At 45.9% G+C, this 20,009-nt stretch overlaps 1 protein-coding gene across 2 annotated transcripts in view; it reads left to right on the top strand.

Moving 5' to 3' along the window:
- The first annotated feature begins 671 nt into the window (after positions 1 to 671).
- LOC135901252 (transmembrane protein 163a-like) overlaps positions 672 to 20,009 on the top strand; it is an 87,291-nt gene continuing 67,953 nt past the window's right edge. Inside the window, exon 1 of one of the 2 annotated variants that reach the window (XM_065430978.2) lies at positions 672 to 1,152. The gene's annotated coding sequence lies outside the window, so the exon portion shown is untranslated. Of the gene's footprint in view, positions 1,153 to 15,789; positions 15,811 to 20,009 lie in introns of those variants that run through there. The other variant, XM_070531079.1, reaches the window with a different exon arrangement.

The raw sequence follows: 20,009 nt of genomic DNA, 5'->3' as shown, positions 1-20,009 counted from the left end.
GAGAGCGAGACAGAACGCAGATGCCTATCTGTGCCGTATACGCCGCTATACGTGGAGTGCTATGCATGAAACCTTGCTGTAACTCAGATGCGTATTTCCATTTCACCTTTACCGAATCACGAGTACTGTCACAAGATCTGTCACCCTGGCTATTAACAGGGCTGCTGTAGCCCAACTGGTGCTCTGAAGCACACGCGAGTGAGAAATTTCCGAAAGTTTTCAGAAAATTTTCTGGAAAAATAAACTGAATTGAGTTGAACTGTCGGCTTCAGTCGCCGGGGCTTTAAGCAACGGGAGCTCTGCAAGGACCCCAATGTGGGGACAGATGTCAGTTTTGGTTACGCGCGTGGCTTTGAAGCTTTTGATAAATAATACATATCACCGCGCTTCCAGCCTAATAAATGAATACCAAATGTAGTTTTTCTATGGCTTGTCTTTTAAAACCATAGCTTTGGATGCAGTACTGCCCGGGTCACTTGCGAGTTATCTCCGCGCCACTTCGAAGCATGTTCGCAGCTTCTTAGCATTTATGGTGAATATTCTCGAAAATGATCAAATGAGCGCACGTCTCCGTTAAGGTCAACCGGTATTCGCATCCTGCAAATGAGATAGCGATCGGTCTTCGGTAGCACCATCACACATGACGCGCGAATACAGATACAGCTGGCGCGCTGACTGCGTGCCTGTAATGCCACGGCATCTTTCTGCGTCACACGTGTCGACTGCACGGCGCGAGCAACGCTGCGGCGGGAATCGGCTGTATAGCAGGATGGCAGCAGTAGTCGATTCTAGCGGTAATGACCAGGAATGACTGCGGCGACAGTGGCAGTCGCGCGTTGACTTTGGTGGTGCTGTCGAAACAGCACTGGAAGTGAACTTGTCGCGCAACTCGTCCGCCGTTTCTACGTCTGGGCTTCCAACTGCGGCGTCTGTGGAGTGAACCGTGAACAGTGCACGAGTGCGTGAGCGAACGGCAACGCCCATGCATTCGTTGTGCGTGTGAAAAAGCTCTTTCGCAGTCGCCGGCTACCTGGATATCCGCCTGCATGTTGCCTGCGCCCTGAATCACCATATGCAAAATTTCTTCGACGGCGTGGCCTAAGCTTCCGCGAAGAAATGCCGTGCAACGCAGTTGACTTGCCGCGGATTATGGTAAGTGTTTGCGATTTTCTGTGTCGTCTGTGGGCTATACCTAACGTTTCAGCGGTGACTGGGTAGCCTTTCAATATTTTCATGTCTTGAAACTGCTTGAAACAACCGGCATGCCTGTTTTTTTTTTTTTCTGAGCAACGGAGAAAGGCTTACATGTTCGCTTTACGACGACATTTGAAAGGTGCTAAATACGACTTTTTTAAAAGTTATTAGTTCAGCGTAGAACACGCTGAAGCCTGCAATAGTGCAATATAAAAGGCAGTGAACTAAGCGTCTTACTGCTTTCCACATTGCCCTGCATGTTTTAGCTCCCTGCATGGCTAGCGTTTTTACATGGTGTCGAGAAACCTAGAGGCTGTCTTGCTCTGCACTACACCTTGAGCGCTTCACTTATACGCGACTTTGCTTCGTTTAGCAAATAATCAGTTTCTAAAAGCGGGCCTTCAGCAGCCGTGATCGTTAGCAATTTTATTAGTGCTAATCGCTGGCATCATAAGAATTTCGCTCGCACGCTTTGTGACCACACATGTAGTGCCTCATTTGCTACCGACAGCGTTGTCTTACGCCTCCAGGTGTACGCGACAGTCGCACATTCATTAGCACAAATTGCAAATTCGAATATCGCTGGACACTTATGGGTAATCGTAACACGATCTACCGTTACTCGGTGCCGCACGTATTTAGCACAGTTAACTGCAAAAGTTTGCGGGCCACGTGAACACGTGCGAGAAGGCGTTTCCGTGCTTCCTACCGGCGCGGCAACTACTTTCGGGAGTGCAACTTCGACGTTAGCAACGGAACTGCTTTCTTTCGGCTCGCCAGGCATGTCTTTTTTTCTTCGTACCACCTGACCCGTTTGTATTGCCGGCATCATTTTGTAAATTGTTGTTACGCTACGAACCAAACGCTACGAAACGCTACGAACCGGTGTCGAACCAAAAAAGTTACGATTTTTTGGTTGGCACATTGCTTCGAGCCGCGTGCTACTGGACTGATACCACTCTGTACGACGTGCTTTTACAATTATATTTTCAGAGGTGCCACTGTCGGGGGGTATGCATTGTGGTGGCCGTTGAGTATTCATTGCGCGTTCATAATACAAAACCGTCAGGTGGCGTAAGTAGTCGAAGCGCTTGCGAGCACGAAAGGAGGCACTTCCGTCCAAGGTCTGCCCTCTAATAGCTGTCGCCGGGCCGTTAGAGGGCGCATATATAGTTTGGCAAGCAGCAGTAGTCCCGAGACTGACTCCGCACATTGCGATGAAATGCCGAGATATTCACCCCGCAAGAACTGAAGAGAACGGCCACTATCATTGGCGACACAGACGCTCTTTGTCTAGCCAGTTTCAGTTCCAAGGAGCCTGCCAAGGGGAACTAATTGTTCGTGCAGCTCCCACATGAAATCTGCTATTCATAATTTAATCGTTGTAATAGGTAGTGTTGAGGACGGCCCCCAATGTACTGATTTGCTGTAGCCACTTACTATCGGTAATTAGAAAGTTAATTACTGTAACTTCGCTAATTACGCACGTAATTGCGGAAATTGCTCTGTATCTAGAGGCTGCCTATCCGTACATTTGAATAGTAAACATAACGTTACCGTGAGTTGTATTTTTCTAATATTAAAAATTTGCTGAATCTAAAGAAAACACTGTATTTGAATATATTCACAAAAGAAAGCTTTTATATTTTATGAGAAAGTGGTGCCCAACAAACAATAATTTCTAATGATATGGATAGTATGTGCCTACAGAATGAATACGGGGATGTACGTTCACCTCGCTTCAAATTGCATTGATGCTTTCTTGAACCCGAAGAATAAACCTGGACTCTTCAGTGACCCCTTCGGCCGAGTATTTTATCAACGGCGTGTGAAATGCGCGTGAATATGTTTCAGAATTGCTTCTCTTTCCACTAGGCAATGCTAACGACTCATCAAAAAACTCTTCTAATAATTTACAGCATTTATTGTGGATAACATAGCCACTTGCGTGCAGATATGCAGGTGTCACGCGCATATAATTCCCTCGGCAACCGAAATGAGGCCAAGCCGGAGTCACTCTAAACCAGAATAAATAGCAGTCATGCGCAGCGGCGCTTATACTCGGGCTCACAGTAAACAAACGACGCTGCAGTTTCCCCGGAAAGGCGAAGCAGTGTTAGTGATAGCGAAGTATAAGACAATTCTTCCTAATGAACAATTCTTCGAGGTCACACGAAATTTCTTAAAGCGCAAATGTTATTACAGATTATATATGTAAAAGCTCCCCCCCCCCCCCCTCCCACGGAAAATTGAAAACTTCCCGCCTATGTATTCCGCGCAAGGTCACCAGACAACATAGAACTTTCTATGTTCCTGGCTGTCATCACCAACACTCGACCCCCAACAGAATAAACTGAAGGTTTATAACGCCTATTTTCATCTCGATATTTTTCATAACTCGCTGTCATTGTTCTTTTCCTAGCTTTGCGTTGTTGTCAGTTTCACGCATTGTTCAACTGCCCTTCTCATCCTTTTCTTTTATTCACCTTTCGTTTTGTTGCATGTACACTTTTCAAAATTGCTTTTCATTGTTTTTTTTACTTACATTCTACAGCATTTTTTTTAATGCATGCGTCCGCCAACACTTAGACCTTAGGGTTGTTCCTTGGCACGGTAAATAGATTATTATTATTATTATTATTATTATTATTATTATTATTATTATTATTATTATTATTATTATTATTATTATTACAACGTCCATTCGCGCTCTCGGTATTATTTGGCGTATATCCCATGACTTCCACTCCCCTGTTGCCTTTATGAAATAGTACTCTACTGTGCGCCTTCCACTACTAGAGTAGGCCTCTGTAGTTGGGGGCGGAACGTGTAATCTAATTCTGACCTCATATGAAACATGTCCAGATTAATTTGATATCAATTTTCAAGCACCAGACCGAACTTTCTGGCGACCACATTCCAGCCCTCTTAAGTATACCACAACTGGCACCTTTAAAATAGACTTATTAAATCAGACCTTATGTTTCTCTAAGGTCGTCCATGGCATTACACATTGACCAAAGCTTCTTGATCACGTGAAACTTTCTATGCCGCAAAGGTATACCAGGCAGCATTAAGCGTTTCCCGCGTGGTCTTGTTGCATTAGACTGTCCTATGGCTCGACTACAAAAAATACATGTATTAAGTATTCTGCCTGTGTTGGTCAATTTGAGAGTTCATTACTTATGTTTTGTATATATGTAGGTGCTCATGTAGTACCATTAGCTCCCTTTCACGTCCAGCTCCTCGTGTTCTGGTTGTTTATTGCCCTATCTCGGAATGTTTTGCGTACCACATTTGCCTTCTCTGTACGTTTTGTCTTGAGTATTACATAAGTGCGCCGTATCTGTTCCTGGGCACTGTAATAAACATTTTAATGATTGTTATCAACGCAGCGCTCGACACTGTGGGCGCCGATAGCGGGACTGTCGAACTGTTCTCGGCTCATAAAGTAGGGGTGATTTGGGAGGACAGTAATTTGCATGCCGGTTTTCATTTCCCTTGGAGGTTTCGACGAGCGCCCAGCTCATGTAGCTATATACATCTCCCCGCTAAAGCACGTTGCGAACTCGTGGAAATGGCTCGGCCCTCTTGCTATCGGCGTCTCCGCGCCGCGTGTAGCGATATCACCGTTCCGGTTGGCGGCCACTTAATTGCGGGGATAATGTTTTAAACTGACGACTCTTAGTGGCTTCGTTCTGCGTGCGTGCTATGTAAGGAACAAATATTTCAAAAGTTGATAAGGCACTCGTTCTTTTCGTTGTTGGAGTACGGTACCGATTATTGCTGTAAAATAAAGTCACGAAGGGGTACTTCCAAGAAACGCAAATAATCTAAAAGGAGAGTAAGAAAAAAGAGTAAGGGGGAAGGAATACGCGTGTCAGTACGAAACATGCATACTGACGCCGTTCTGTCTCCCTTTCGCTCGTGTGTAAAATTAATGCCGACCATCGCATGTAGCGCCCTGAGCCAGCGGCGTGAGCTTGTGCGTGTCTGTGCGCAGGGCGCAAGTTTTACTGCGCCGCTTGCGAAACGCCGGCCCTTTCCGTGCGTAAATTTTACACACGATTAAGTGTGTATTAGCAAAGGAAACGGGTACTGACGTGGCGCTTCTCTCACTTTTCAACGCACACACATGCGCGCGCGCGCTTTCTTAGGCAACGGAGGGAACAATCCTTAGGGCGCGACTGCTTCATAGTGTAAATTAATCCTTCACGGGAGCATTATCTGAGCGTTTGGAAAGTTTTCTTCTTACGGCTGACCCTTTCGTTAAACCCTTCTCTCGAACTTGTGACAAAAGATGGCGTGGCTCCGACGCTGCCCCGTTATCCTCTGGGCTAGGTCTTTTATTTTCGGTTCAGCGGGAATAGAACATCTTCGGGCCCGATGCGCCACTGAGCGATAAAAAAAAAAAAAAACAAATCGCCAGCTCGCGATGCTACGACACTACTGCTGGCTGCGAGAGGAGATGGAGGACGCCTTTCGAAATAGTGAGCAGCATGCGTACCAGTCGAAGAAGAGCCTCTGCGCGTGTTCGGCCGTATGCTTTTATGGCGCCGACGTGTGTGCTGCACGAAGCCCCGCACGGGGCGTCGTCTCCCACGCCGCAAGCGCAACATTGCGACGCTCGCGAGTGCATATAGCCTTTCGGAGCGTTGCGCTTACGCGAACAGTCCGGTTAGCTGGAAGCCACAGCAGGCAGAGCTTTTGTCATGGAACGCGATGGAATGGGGGCGGTGGATTGCGACGTAAGCTTCTTTTTTTTTTTTTAAGCGTGCGTTTTACTTCAGCTGAGCGAGCGCGTCGAAAGCGGTGGCCGCAGCTGGCGACGTATCCATAATTCGTAACGAGATTCAGCGAGTGTGCTATCTGTGGTTGCCATCAACTCTCAAAACTTCAAAAAAATAAGGAAACCAGAAAAACTGTACGAGTCATGCGAAAGTGGGATAGAATTTGAACATTGCGCAAGAATGGTTCTTAATCCTGATCAACGCTTCGATCGTTCTGCGAGCTGCGCATCAATGAGAATGGCATCGACAAATGTTGCACTCTCCTTCTAAACATTCGTAACAGGCTGAATGTCCAAACCTTTCACTGCAACTGTTAACAGAATAGTAGGACGAGCAGAAAAAAATAAACAATATTTTAGCGTTAGTGTACACAGATGCCGGTAATTATTTTCCGTATTAACGTGCTTTATTAGACCTTTCTTTTAGCTTGTTTTTCTTTTAAATATCAAATAGATAACTTTTTAACCATTGTTCATAGCTGTTTAGACAAATACTCAATTTTCTCTTTGTTCTAGGTGGGTCAAAATTTTATTAGGAATGTGTGAATAATCGCATAGTAGCAGCATGCACTAGAATCCAACAACAATCGAATAACGCCAGAAGTGAATAGAATAAGGAATATTTCTTTAATAGTTCGCGTACACTGGACAGCCTTCTCACCATTATTATCAAACAATTTTCACATCTTAGTATTTCCAACATTAGAAAGTCTCTGTCCATTATAAATCATGCTTTATTAAAAGCACAAAGGGAGCATTGGAAACAATGAACCAAGCCGCTTGTTCGCAAACTCGGGGCTCTTCGAAGCATACGCAGTCGTGCTTGATCATAACGTTTAGAAAAGCAGCCTTGTCGGCCGATGAATACCTGAGTATGCCTTTGCGGCCAAATAAAAAATGCATGCCGTCTGCGGCGTTGGCAGAGCGAAAAAAAAAACAGAGCTTTTTCTCTCATTCGAATGGTCGTGGCAGATCATGGTGCCACTATTGGGAAAATATGTTCCAATGAAACGTATTCGCATTATATCCGATAAGAGGACACGCGTGCTGCATCTAAACATAGTAGCGAACGGCGTGTATGAACATGTCGCTAGTGATCACGTCTAGCCGGAAAAGTCTGGCTGTCTGATGATCTGAGCGACGCATGCTCTCCATGTCCGCTGTGGATGGGATGAGTCATCGCATTTTTTCTTCAATTTCATGTTTGATCGTGAATAGTGGGCTATAGCATTGAAAAACTATTCGAAAAATATTCGAATATTGACTACTGGATTCACGGACAGAATCCAATAGGAAGATATTTGATTGGTTATTCTTAAGTATCGAATATTCACACATCCCTAAATTTTAGTAATAGAAAACGTTTGACTCGGAAAACCTTCGTGCATCATGTTTATTTTGACTTCTTTTGTGTCATCACGGACAGGTTTGTTTATAGTCAGTGTGGTGAGAATTGAAGTCGAAAACTATCATATTTTTGGTTTCCATCATTCAAAGGACAACTTCATAGGACACTACCTGCCCGAATGGTTGTTTCATATGACTGAAATATTAGGTTTATTTACATCATTTTTGAAATTACGTGTTTGTGAAAATAAATGTTTAGGTCACCAGTGGTGAGGCAGCTGCAGTGTTAAAGGCTTTTTGTTTCTCAGGTTCGACTAGTCGTGTTGAAGGTCGCGATCGAGGATTATACAACAGGGAGGCGAAAACTTCAATCACGAGCGAAATGTCGCAGTGCCACCTACGAAATTAGAACGAAAGATTTGCTTCCCTGTATATTTGTGGGCAGGTATATCAGGCACTTGGATGCTATGAATCGATAGCTACTATGCAAAAAAAAAGTGTTGTCACAGCGTGCTTTTTGGCCGGGACACCATCTGTGCTTTAGACGTTGTTTTCAACCAACCGCCTTATTCGTGGCGCATTTTCTTTGTGTGCCCTATTTTCGGCTCCTCATTGTCATGTACGTCACTTGATGCCGGTGGCGTTTTCTCCACATGTTTTTTTCTCTCTCTCTCCACATGCGTGATGATCTATCATTGCCCGCCAACATACCACTATCTTTCAGAGAATAACGTCTACGCGATGCCATCCTTGTCCGCTACATCATTACTTGTTGTGACCTCCACGATCTTGATGGTGACAATAATGATGATTTCTTGGCATCCCCTTTGAAACGGGGCGATGACAAATAGTCATAGCTTGCTTCAGTTACTGAGGTATGCCATGCATGTGTTTAATTCTAGCATTTTGTATACATCACGTGCATCGTTTTTTCTTTTAAGACCTTGAGACTTCGATATGTAACTTGTACCGCTACCCACGCCTGTAACAAACCCGGTCGTATCAATCTCTTCCGTGCTTTTTTTCCACCAACATTCTAAACATCTCTTGGTTATCTCGGCTCTTGATCGGTTGATGTTTCCGTCTACTTTAGCAGGAAGCTTTAGCTCGGCCCCAACTCAGACACCGCGTATTCAAATACATGTAAAACGCAGAGATGATTTTCTGAGAACCCCTGGTTCGATTTTAATGAAATTTGCGACATTTGAGAGGAAGGTGAATTCTAGTCATGGTTCAATTCGGAATTTTGATTTATGGCCTCCGTAATTTTACAAGAATTTTCATATATTTCTGTGTTTAAAAAAATGTAAGCCCGATGTTTACAACTTTGTACCTCTGTGTCAAAAACAGATATCGCCGTTCTGTAAATTGCATCCACCAGAACATCCAAAGCGAACAAATTTGATATATTAATTTGTCTCACGTGACCTTCTTACAATATTTACGAAGGTTTTGTAAAAGTGCTACTCGCATGTTAGTGATGCACTTGAGAACCATGTAAAATACAGCAAATTTGTCCGCTTTATATGTGCTGTTAGTTGCAATGGACAGACTTGCGATATTGTTTTCATCGGTGAGTTAGTTGTGAACTTGATAATTTCGTTTTCTGAAAATTTGCCATTTCTGAAAAATTTTATAAAGGAAATCAACGGCGTAAATAAAAATTCCTCTTCCAACAGTTACTAGATTTTAACGTTTCCTTTTAAATGCAACCAACCTCATCAAATTTGGTGCTGTGGTTGCCAAGAAAAGCGATTTCTCCTTTCCCATGTATTTAGCTAGGAGCCCCCGAGCTAAAGCTTCCTCTTAAACCGCTTCTGGAAGGTGCACGTTATCTACGGGTCTCGTTGGGTGAATTCCTTCGCATTCCGTTAGGAAGTGCTTAGTGCTCTCCAGATTTTTGCTGCGGCATACACATGCCTCATTTTGTTGCGAGTATTTGCTCCGGCATGTTTTTGTCCATAGGCTACCAGTTCGAGCCTCAAATAGAAAGGCACTGTCCTTTGTGTTACCGTACAGATTTTCCCTTCTACTTTTTCTTCCCTCTTGCAAATTTTCATTGTCTTTCTTGTTTCCATTCTTTGAACCCAATTCACTGTCTCGGTATCTTTTTTTGATGACTCCTGGTTGTCTATTTACACTTTCGATTACCCTGGACTTCGTTGCCAACTTTCTTGACCACTTCTTCCGTTATGTGTCCACGCTTCGTGTCCGTTATGTGTGGCATAAAAAAGTGGCATTATTTTTGCCCTTGCCAAAATCGTTAGTCTTCCTCTTTTTGGAGTCTTTACTGGCGAGGAATCGCTGCATTTTGTTTGAACGGTTCTTTCCACATTGTAATTGCGTTTCGCGCATATCTGCGATTGTATTGGGTCAGATATTAGGTTTTATAGCCTGTTTTAAAGTGTGCTTAATGATTGCAGTACAACCTACTGCTCATCTAAGTATTGATCCTCCAGCGTACCCGCCGTGGTTGCTCAGTGGCTATGGTGTTGGGCTGCTGAGCACGAGGTCGCGGGATCGAATCCCAGCCACGGCGGCCGCATTTCGATGGGGGCGAAATGCGAAAACACCCGTGTACCTAGATTTAGGTGCCCGTTAGATCCCCAGGTGGTCGAAATTTCCGGAGTCCTCCACTACGGCGTGCCTCATAATCAGAAAGTGTTTTGGCACGTTAAACCCCATAATTGATCCTCCAGCGTCATGAGGTGCATGCATGCTTGCAGCTTCTGATCGTCATGCATTGTTTCACTGCGCTGTTTTCATTTTGCATCGCTTACGAATTGTATAATTGGTAAATAGCGGGACGTGTGCCAGGCTGCCGTGCTGCCGAATAAGCGGTGGCTGGTGGCACTGACAGTGTATTGAAAATGACACTGCCGCATTTTCTGCAAGGAATGCGGAGGCTTCTTGAGATGGCAAAGCCAAAGTATGAGAAGTTGCCAGGATGATGTTCTGTACTGCGTATTGAAAGATGTGCCAATTTTATGTTTGTTTGAACTGCTGAACTGCTTTAGTTGATAAATTTTCCGCGCTTATATTGTGCACAAAGGGAGGTTCTAGCTCTATTTATCGCGTACCACGGGCGACGCCACCACTTGCTTGTGCTGAAGGTGCAGTAATTTGATATTGCCCATGGAAGGTGCGATCAAACGCCACGAGGTGGCTTCCTAAGGACGGACTAAGCATCTCACCACATCTCGCCCATACGAATATCAGATTATCCGATTTCGGACGCCAGAACCAATCTGATATCCGTCTAGGGTTCGATAAAATATCACACACGGCTACAGTTTCCAACTCGTGCACAGAAAATCAAGCGGTTCAAGCTCTGGTAGTCAACATTAATTCGGAGTCTTCCAGTACGCGTGATCTGTCACAACCCATGTATTACTTTGAGGCGTTAAACCCGGTCGATCGGTCGGTCAAAACTGGCCAACTGTAATAATGCTTTGAGAGGCACGGAGTGCGGAGTTTCTTGAAGTCTGGGAGGAACCCCACAAGCCGCCTGACTTTCTCGTTGCCATCTCCAACACTGCAATCGGCATGTCGAGCTGATTCAGTGCCAGTGGCGCTAAACTCCTTGTCAGAAGAGGGCTCTCCGCGGTTTCTCGAAAGCTGCACACTCCAGAACATAGTGATCTGACGTGGTCGGCGCGCCGCAGCTGCGCCAGTCTACGTTTGGCCGGAAATTGGTTTTGGTGTGGCAGTATGGAAAAATACGCGGTTATTGTTTGTAGCTGGTACAGGTTAGGGACCATCTGTTTGGAAATTAGATGGAATCAATGTTATTGCATAAGGCGTGCCCAGCGCTCCAGCCCGACTTCTAGCTAGGTTCACTTTATTTTCTTACGATCACGTACATTTTTTTCTGCTGTAGTTTATTATTGCGGATAGCCGGGACACTTATGTCGGCTTGCTCGCACAAGTTAGACATACAATTCGTCTCAATTAGTGAACCAGGACTGTCCACAAATCAAAATTGCGTTCAATTTAGTTGCCGCTAATTGTCAAATTATGCGATAACATGCGGGTAAGTTTAAAAGGTATGTCTTTTTATATAGGTACGATGACGTCAGATCCAACTCACAATGGAATCTACTATATGAAGCTCTCGTGACGCTGTTTAAATGCTGTAAAACTGTTCGTCTTCTGTACCACACTTTGCAGCATAGTGATTATGGGGCCCAGTATAGCGTGACACTAGTCAAGAGAGAAAGAGAGATAAAGAGGAAAGGCAGGGAGGTTAACCAGATATCAGTCTCCGGCTTGCTACCCTACACTGGGGATGGGAGGAGTTAGAGGATAGAGAGGAAAACGTTAAAGAAACACGCACACACGGAGGCACACACAGGAACGTCAGTTAAAGACGTTCACAAAGGCCGGTAGATCGCAAAAAGCGCAATAGTGCTTGCACGGCCTTTTTCTGTGACGGTAGGTCCTTTCGATGGTGTAAAATTTTTTTTTCCGATAGCGGTTGGTCGTCCAGCTGGTCAAGTTCGTGGCGAAGGCATTCCTTCTGTGGACTGTACTGCGGGCAGGCGCACAAAATATGTTCAATCGATTCTTCATGGCCGCAGTGGCCACAGGTTGCGGTGTCTGTCCTCCCTATGCACTATCTATGCACTATCTAGGATCGGCCCACTTTCGACGAGCGGTAGGCGTTTCGCCAGCTGTGCGCACGTGCGTCATAGGCGACCTTGTGCACGCATTTATCAAACCGACGTTTCTAGATCTCGTATCTCTTACAAACTTGCGATTTCGTGCACACACCGACTCGCCTGCGTAGCTCAACACGCCTCGAGTTTTCTGTTAGAAAACTCCGAGGTGGGTGAAATTCACCTATAATGGTATAAAAAAAAAAATGCTTGAGCGATAGTGAGATCGAACCTGTCTTCTAGCTCAGCAGCCCAATACTATAACCATTCACGCCGGTCCATCTCATGAGGCTGCCATTGCGTTGGCCATTGGCACAAACTGTGGCGTAGATCAGGTCGTTCTGCTCACCGACTCGCAAGCGGCTTGCAGAAATTACGCTAAAGAATCTCACAGTTAGCGCTTTCTAGCCTACGATAGTCTACCCTGCCGAAAACAGCCACCATCATCTGGAACCTTGGTCACGAATCTCTCGTTGGAAATTTGAAGGCCCATGCCTCAACTCAAGCGTACGTCCATCGAGACTCTCAGCGAGACGATCGCGAAGGGGAAATACCTACTACCCACCCCAAAACAATTTCGCACAATCTTTTAACTCTTCAGACTTGAAAGACAAACTCCCCACGCATCACTCACGCGTGAAGAGGCAGTGTCATGGAGGCAATTACACATTCCAACACTGCACGATTTATCACGCGATGTATTCCGCGCAATAGCCGCAAGCTTGCCCCAATTGCAACGTATCGGCCACGCTTTACCATGCCACATGAGCATGCAAACTAACAAAATCAATGCCTCGTAACACAAAACCCCCTGCACAACAGTGGGAAGCTTTGCTGTCCAGCGCCGACTCCAGGGACGAGCTTTATCTAGTTAGGAGAGCGCGCGGTGCGGCTAAGGCTCACGGGGTCCTGGACTCGCGGCTCCACGCACGGTTGAGGCCTCTCGGCAGTGAGTGTCCCGGTGCGACTTTGTGCCATTTAACTTTCTCTCATTCCCGGGGCAAAGTCGCTTATTGAAGGGCCTCGTAAAGTGCCAGTTTCTCTGTCTCGGTCCATATTTTTCGTTAGACGGACACCTACAAAGTGCACCTCTATTGCTGTTGCATTAAAACGCAAAGCGTGGCAGAGCGCAGCAAAGTCGAGTTTTTGTTGAGACCCCCTTCAATTTTAGCTTTAAATGCTTCACCTGCCGAAACATTGTTCGACACGACCACTGAACCGCATGATGGCGTTCGGAAGTTCGCTTTTTGTCCCGGTAAAGTAAATAGCACCAGTTCATTTTACTAGGTGTTTTCCGGGTTACGGCACGCAGACTTCACAATGCGGTTGCAAATTTGTCTTCTTTATAAGAGCAGATAATTTTATGCATATGTTGTGTTTTTAAGCAAGTTGTTTTATCTCGATGCTACCAACGAGTCATTTAAGCTAATCGGGTGGGTACGCGCAGGTTATGTTTCAACGTTCCATTTGTAAACGCTCAATCTTACTCTCCGTGCTCTCAATTGCTAGAGCATCGCACGCGAAATGCGAAGGTTGTGGGCTCGGTTCCCACCTGCGGCAAGTTGTTTTTTCATCCACTTTAATTTCCATTACTTTATCGTTTCTTTATTTCATTTATTAGGCACAAGTAATTTCCCCTATGTTGTCCTTGGTGTCAGTGTTTGTTGGCTTCTTATGATATGACTAATAAAAATCGGGCCCCTCGGTTAACCCCCTTTCTTCTCGTTCATTACATAACGAGGGTCTCGAATCCGGCAACATTGATGCCTTCAGGTAGCATATGTGGGTTTATTGACCAGTTGCCTTCACCCTAAAAAGATCACGTTGTCGTGGCGCCTGCGGCAAAAAAGACGTTCCACGTCCGCCGCCAAGGTCTGTGAGTGGTGGCGCTGGCTAACACACCCAGGGTTCTACTAGGACACATAAATACCCAAGAAAGTGGATGGGAAAACGACGCCGCGGTAGCTCAATTCGTAGAGCATCGCACGCGAAATGCGAAGGTTGTGGGCTCGGTTCCCACCTGCGGCAAGTTGTTTTTTCATCCACTTTAATTTCCATTACTTTATCGTTTCTTTATTTCATTTATTAGGCACAAGTAATTTCCCCTATGTTGTCCTTGGTGTCAGTGTTTGTTGGCTTCTTATGATATGAGTAATAAAAATCGGGCCCCTCGGTTAACCCCCTTTCTTCTCGTTCTTCGTGCTCTGTGCTATGCAGGTCTAAACAATGAACTACCTAAAAAAAAAAAACCACCTGCAAAGAAAGAAAAACGAAAACAGGCAGCCGCTGCAATTGTTTCGCAACTTAATATTGTTAGGCTCCCCATCACTTCCATTGTATTTGAGACGTCATGTTTTCAGTACATGTTTCTGTTGGACAATAAACGGCGGCACGCTTAAGGACCGAGGCCGAATTATCTCAAAAGCTGAGTCAGCGCGCGTAAGGTTGAGGTATTCAGTTTATTTTCAACCATTGAGTGGCAGCCAGGGTATGTCGTGATTGGGGGGGGTAGCGGTCAGCGCCCGTCGGCCGTCCAACAAAATCCGACTAGCTGCGGACTCGTCAGCGAGTCTTGAGGAGGCGCTGCACGGCGTGAGTTATGCGCATTTGCCGTTGTGGTCCCGCTTGCGTTTATCTGCAGCCGACAGGAACAGACTTCGGCGCGCACGCGATCGAAAGCAAGATTAATGAGCAAGAGAGACGTGCGCCGCTTGGACGCTCAGACGCTTTCCTCATTTCGCACCGCAGCGCACATGGCCGATGTCTGATTTTTTCCATCCTACTACTGCGACCACCGTTCGTGTTGAAGTTTGCAATTCGTCATTTCGTATGGAATTCCTCGCAATCCATCCGCCCCCTAATTCAGGTAAGTCACGGAAGACGTCGTGGGAAATTGTTGTGTGGGACAGGCTGTTCTTTCGTTTGAGGAGTTGCTGGGCGCATGTCGCCATGAACAAACAGATGTATGGGATTCCTTTTTTCCAAGTGACTCGCCCCTTATCCAACACCCCTAAACGTGGCCTTTAAGGTATCAAAATGATTTGATGTAACTACTGCTTCTCACGAATTTAACGTCTTCAGATGTTTTTATATCAAGACAAGCTTACTTCATAGCGCACTGTCGTTGCTGAATGCAGTTTTTAGTATTCCGGAGAGACGGGCTCCCGAAAGTGCAGCATTCAGTGGTGTTCCTTCAGGTAAAATACATAGCCTGATGTAAAAAAAAAAAATTCTTTCCTTACGTTTCTTTGTGGTCTGCTATTAACAGGCACGTGAAGATGTGACCTAACGGATTACTAGATATTGATAACAGCACAGTTTCAGCCACCCAATTATTAGGAGAGAGAGAGAGAGAAATCATGAAGGAAAGTCAGGGTCATTAACCAGGACTGAGCAACTTATCACTAGGAAATGGGGAAAGGAGACTAAAAGCTGCTGCCGTAGTGTGGGACAAGTACTTCACCAGCCTGCCCATTGTCGGACGGCCAAATACGAATGCCGTACGGCAATACAGCAGTACGAGAGTTCTAACTTGTAATTGGAAATGTCAACAGGGGCAAAGAAATGTAATGTATTGTGGGAAACGGCAGAAATCCGTTCCTTCACCAGCCGCGAGGAGTACCAATGCACCCTCACCTCTAACCTTGCTCTGAAGTGGAGGATGACCCGAATGGGACTCGCCCGAACGCGCGAAGAATATGCCATGCATGAGGTACTAGACACCAACCGGAGCGGAAACAGCGGGAATTGGCATCTTCCGAGATCCACTACCGGAGAACAGCGAGCGTCGGCGGTCACAGGAGGCCGCAGCACTAAGCAAAGGTGAACACACCCGCTTCTTGCTAGCCTGCCTCTTGCCCGTTTATGGAGTGTCGCAGAAGCCAGTGCGTCTTGTTAGGAAGACCCAATAAACCGTTGGTTCAATTTGGTTATCACTGTGCGGGTGTGTGTGCCGTGTCTGCGCCCGCGCCTGCCGGTCTGCCTCCGAAGGTCGGTAGCACCGATGTGCGTACTTCAGCACTTGGAGGCTATATATACAGTGCCCGTAGCACCTAAAAACAGCTATACTTGGCGGAAACCGCTTTCACTTTTCATATACTGTTTTAATATTTAGTTTTCCCCTGCGCAGTGCAGCCGTTCAGTACGATCACTGTGTGCGAAAGTCTGGTTTGAGGTGTATACATATATGACGAAAAAGCCGTGGGGCCACAAAAAAGGTCATTTGCTTTCCAACGCCATGTTTATATCGCCGACGGTATGCTTTCGCACATCGTAGTGGCAGGTCGTATATCAGCAATGCGATAAATGGGGCACCCGCCGAGGTGGCTCAGTGTCTCTGGCGCCGTGCTGCTGAGCACGAGGTCGCGCGGTCGATTCCCGGCCGCGGCGGCCGCCGCAGTCCGATCGGGGTGGTATGCGAAAATTCGTCTACCGTGCATTGGGTGCAGGTCAAAGAGCACCAGGGGGTCAAAATTAAGCGAGAGCCATTAAGTGCGGCGCTCCTCATAACCCATTGTGCAATTTCAGAGCGTAAAGCGCCACAATGATATGCAGGGTGTTTCAGCTAACTTGAGCCAGAATTTAAAAATGTGCCGCTGCACTCTAAGACGACGCGACCAAATGCATGTTGCTCAGTTTTGTATGTAGTGTGTCACGCTATTTTTCGTATCTTGCTTAATTAGATAATTAGCCAATATTAATTAAGCTACTTCTGAAGCAACTAAGTAAGGCAAGAAATTCCAACTAGAAAGTTGTCATGCAAATACAGAAGTGACATTTATTCAAGCATTAGAAAGCTTACATGTTTAACTTCTGGTACAGCTATAATGGGGACTAGCTGTACCAGATTAAAAAAAAAAATGTGGGAAAGGTGTATCGAAGTTGCTCTTTTTGGTGAGTGACTGTCTTGCCACAACCGTTCGTCCTTTAGGGGTGTAACTGCGAGCGGATGAACTGGTACTCCCCATGCGGTTAGCCCTTCAAGGAATAACAGGAGCTCTGCTCCGATGCATTTAAAACAAGCAATAAATGTTACTAGCCATTTGTACGACCACACAAAAAAGTTATTGAGCAAAAATAAAAACACCAGAGAGAAGAACCGAACTCATGTTATCACAATCATGAGTCACTCTAACCACTACACCACGGCAGCTGGATTGATGGGACGCGTAACACACTGGAAGCATGTTAAGCAGCTCAGTACAGGTCCGGCTATGCAAGACCGAGCCCATTTTACATGCTGTGCGGGGAGAGTCACACTTTGTATGTATATGCGACCATATACGACTGCAAAAAGAAAGCTGTCCGATTACTCTTAGTATGGTTTAACCTGAGACACATCACGTGATGTACGTGTAGCGCGAACGGGGCACGCAAGAGCAGAAGACCAAATTCTCTGTCGCTTAGCGTGCCCCGTTTGAACTACACGCAGCTTCATTTAAGTTCGTAATCTCTTTAATTGGAACGGAAGCAACCAATAACTTCGGACAGCCTGCACATGAAGTGCGTGGCTCGTCACATTCAACCATTTAAATTTCACGCATTTCTCATGAAGAGGCAGAGTGCTGCCCTCAGTGTAGTTAAAGGCAGTGGACCAACTTCAAATTATTTACGTTTTCTGGATTTAAACAGAGCATATCGTTTCCGCCGCTTCACTCGATGACACGGAGGAAAATAGTGCAGTGTATGGGGAGTACCTGTTCCCGCTCATCCTTGCGTTGCTCTCCTTCCGACCAGGTACTAAACACTTACCCTCCGAAATTTACGCACGGCACTTACACTCCTGCAGTTTGTCCGTTGTGGGAGCAAAGCGTACTTTTTAGGACTTTCTGATTACTCTCGTTTCCCCCGGTACTTTTCTTAGTGTAACGGTCTCATCTTGCAATCGTGATTCCTATTCGTATAGTGGGCCCGTTGTGCCCAAAAGTGGCGGGCGCGAGGTGGCATCTTGCTACCCGAGTCTCGCCACGCTATTTCTGGACTCTACACATGCCGAACGCGGGGGCGCAATAAGAGAGCATCTGCGAAATTTCCGAAACAAGTTGCGCACTTGTCTTATAACTCCCGATGAGCATGGGTTTGGGTTTCATGGGCTTTATCCACCATGGCGGAGTGAGCACTCTCAAAAGCGGCCCCTTCCGCTCGGATCGACAAACGTACTGCCGAGCTATGCCTTGTTGAACGCCAACGAAAGGCTGAATTTAGCTCCGATTGCGTCATGCCTGGCGCGACAACCATCTGCGCAAGGAACCAATGCATGATCGAGTAATGCTTCCTTCCTCTACGCAACGATACCAAATTAAGGCGCGTGGATACAGTGCAGTTGCAAAGCTATGAACGATAATGCTGTAACATGTTTTCGTGACTAACGTGACTAGTTGGTTCATTCATGTTCATGGCATTATTAAAGCGCGCTGAATCGAAGAGCCCGACACGAACAGTGACATAAGCATATCCCGGCAACCTATAGCTACGCGCTGTGTATACATATAGCTTCCACTCATGTGAGCGGGAATGCGCAAAAACAAATTATCGAGCGAATAAAAAACAATTATTTTTGAAGCGTTCGCTATGACTTCCCTAGATACTAAAGTGTCAGTGCACCATAGATTAGTTTATCATCCAGTGAAACGAGTTCCTGGGCGAGTTGGTCACTTATTGCAGGCATAACAGCAGCGCCAAAAAACACACACACAAAATAAAGGAACACTGACAGACACGGACAATCGCTGCCAGTCTGTTCCTTTCTTTTGTGCTTGCTTTTTGGCGCTGCTGTCATGCCTCCAATAGTTTATCATCCGTAGAAATTTATTCCACTGGGTGTGCCCATACGCATGATGTGGTGTATGTACAGCAGTGTCGTTTTAGCTTTTCCTGCTTTTTATTGCTGTAAAAATTTGACGACGTGCATAAAAAAACTGCTACCGGTCGCACTTTGTTCTTGTGACCTGCTGTCACTGTTCATGTTGTGCTCTTCGATTCAGCGCGCTTTAAGACTGCCATACGTACAGGTCTATATTGCGCGTCATATGCATGGTAAAGGAAGGAAGGAATAGGAATGGACAGAATGACAGGGAGGTTAGCCACTTCTCAGATCGGCTTTCTACCCTGTGCTGAGGAAAGGAAGTAAGGTGAATAAAATACGATAGAAGAGAGATATTACAAAAAAAAGGATAGAAGAGCAAAAAAAGAAAGGGGGGATGAGGAAAGGAGAATACGGACCTGCTTAAAGTATGTCTCTAAGACCAGTTTTCCGCAAGAAGCAAAACGACGCTTTCGAAGCCTTCTGTGCTAAGAACGGTCTCGGCCAATGTCCCAGGACCCTTTCCTTCGACAAAGGGCGTTTATGTAACATATATGTATAGGTAAGGTGTCTTGTGTATACATGAGCCAGGATACTTTAGTAACAAGTCCATGAGCCTGTTGACAAAGCACTCATAAATTGGCTTCAGAACCAATATTGGATGAACGCGTTAACCTCATGACGCAGGCAACCAAGTTTCTTTTCAGTTCGAAGTTTGCTGCACAGCCAAATGATTGTATAATCCCCACATGTTTACCGGTAATCATTGGCGTTGGTGTTCATGAATCGCTGATGTAATTGTTTAGGAGCGTACATGCGACACCTCTGTTCTCACATGACAACATCGACCGGATCGGAGCTTGTTGCCCTCCGAGGTGCCGTTGATTACATTAACAACCAACCCGCAGATCGGTGGGCAATATTCTGCGATTCGAAGGCGGCCTTGCAATGTCTTCTATCATCTCTTCGTTGCGGGTCGTGTGAACAACTAGTGTCGGAGATACGAGAAATGCACCATCGTATTGAAAGGACACGACGTCGTGTTTCAGTGGCTGCCTGGCCATTGTGGTATCTCCGGCAACGACCTCGCTGACGAGGCTGCTAGGAAAGCACACGAAGGAGCAACCCTTGTGTCTGTACCTTTATCGCGGACCGACGCAGCCCAACACCTAAGCAAGGTAGCACACCGTATGACATTAGAGAAGTGGCACACACCTGA

The sequence above is a fragment of the Dermacentor albipictus genome, chromosome 1, assembly GCF_038994185.2.
Source record: "Dermacentor albipictus isolate Rhodes 1998 colony chromosome 1, USDA_Dalb.pri_finalv2, whole genome shotgun sequence".
NCBI lineage: Eukaryota > Metazoa > Arthropoda > Arachnida > Ixodida > Ixodidae > Dermacentor > Dermacentor albipictus.
The sequence above is the reverse complement of the archived record's forward strand: the minus strand, read 5'-3'. Positions and strand labels throughout refer to the sequence as shown.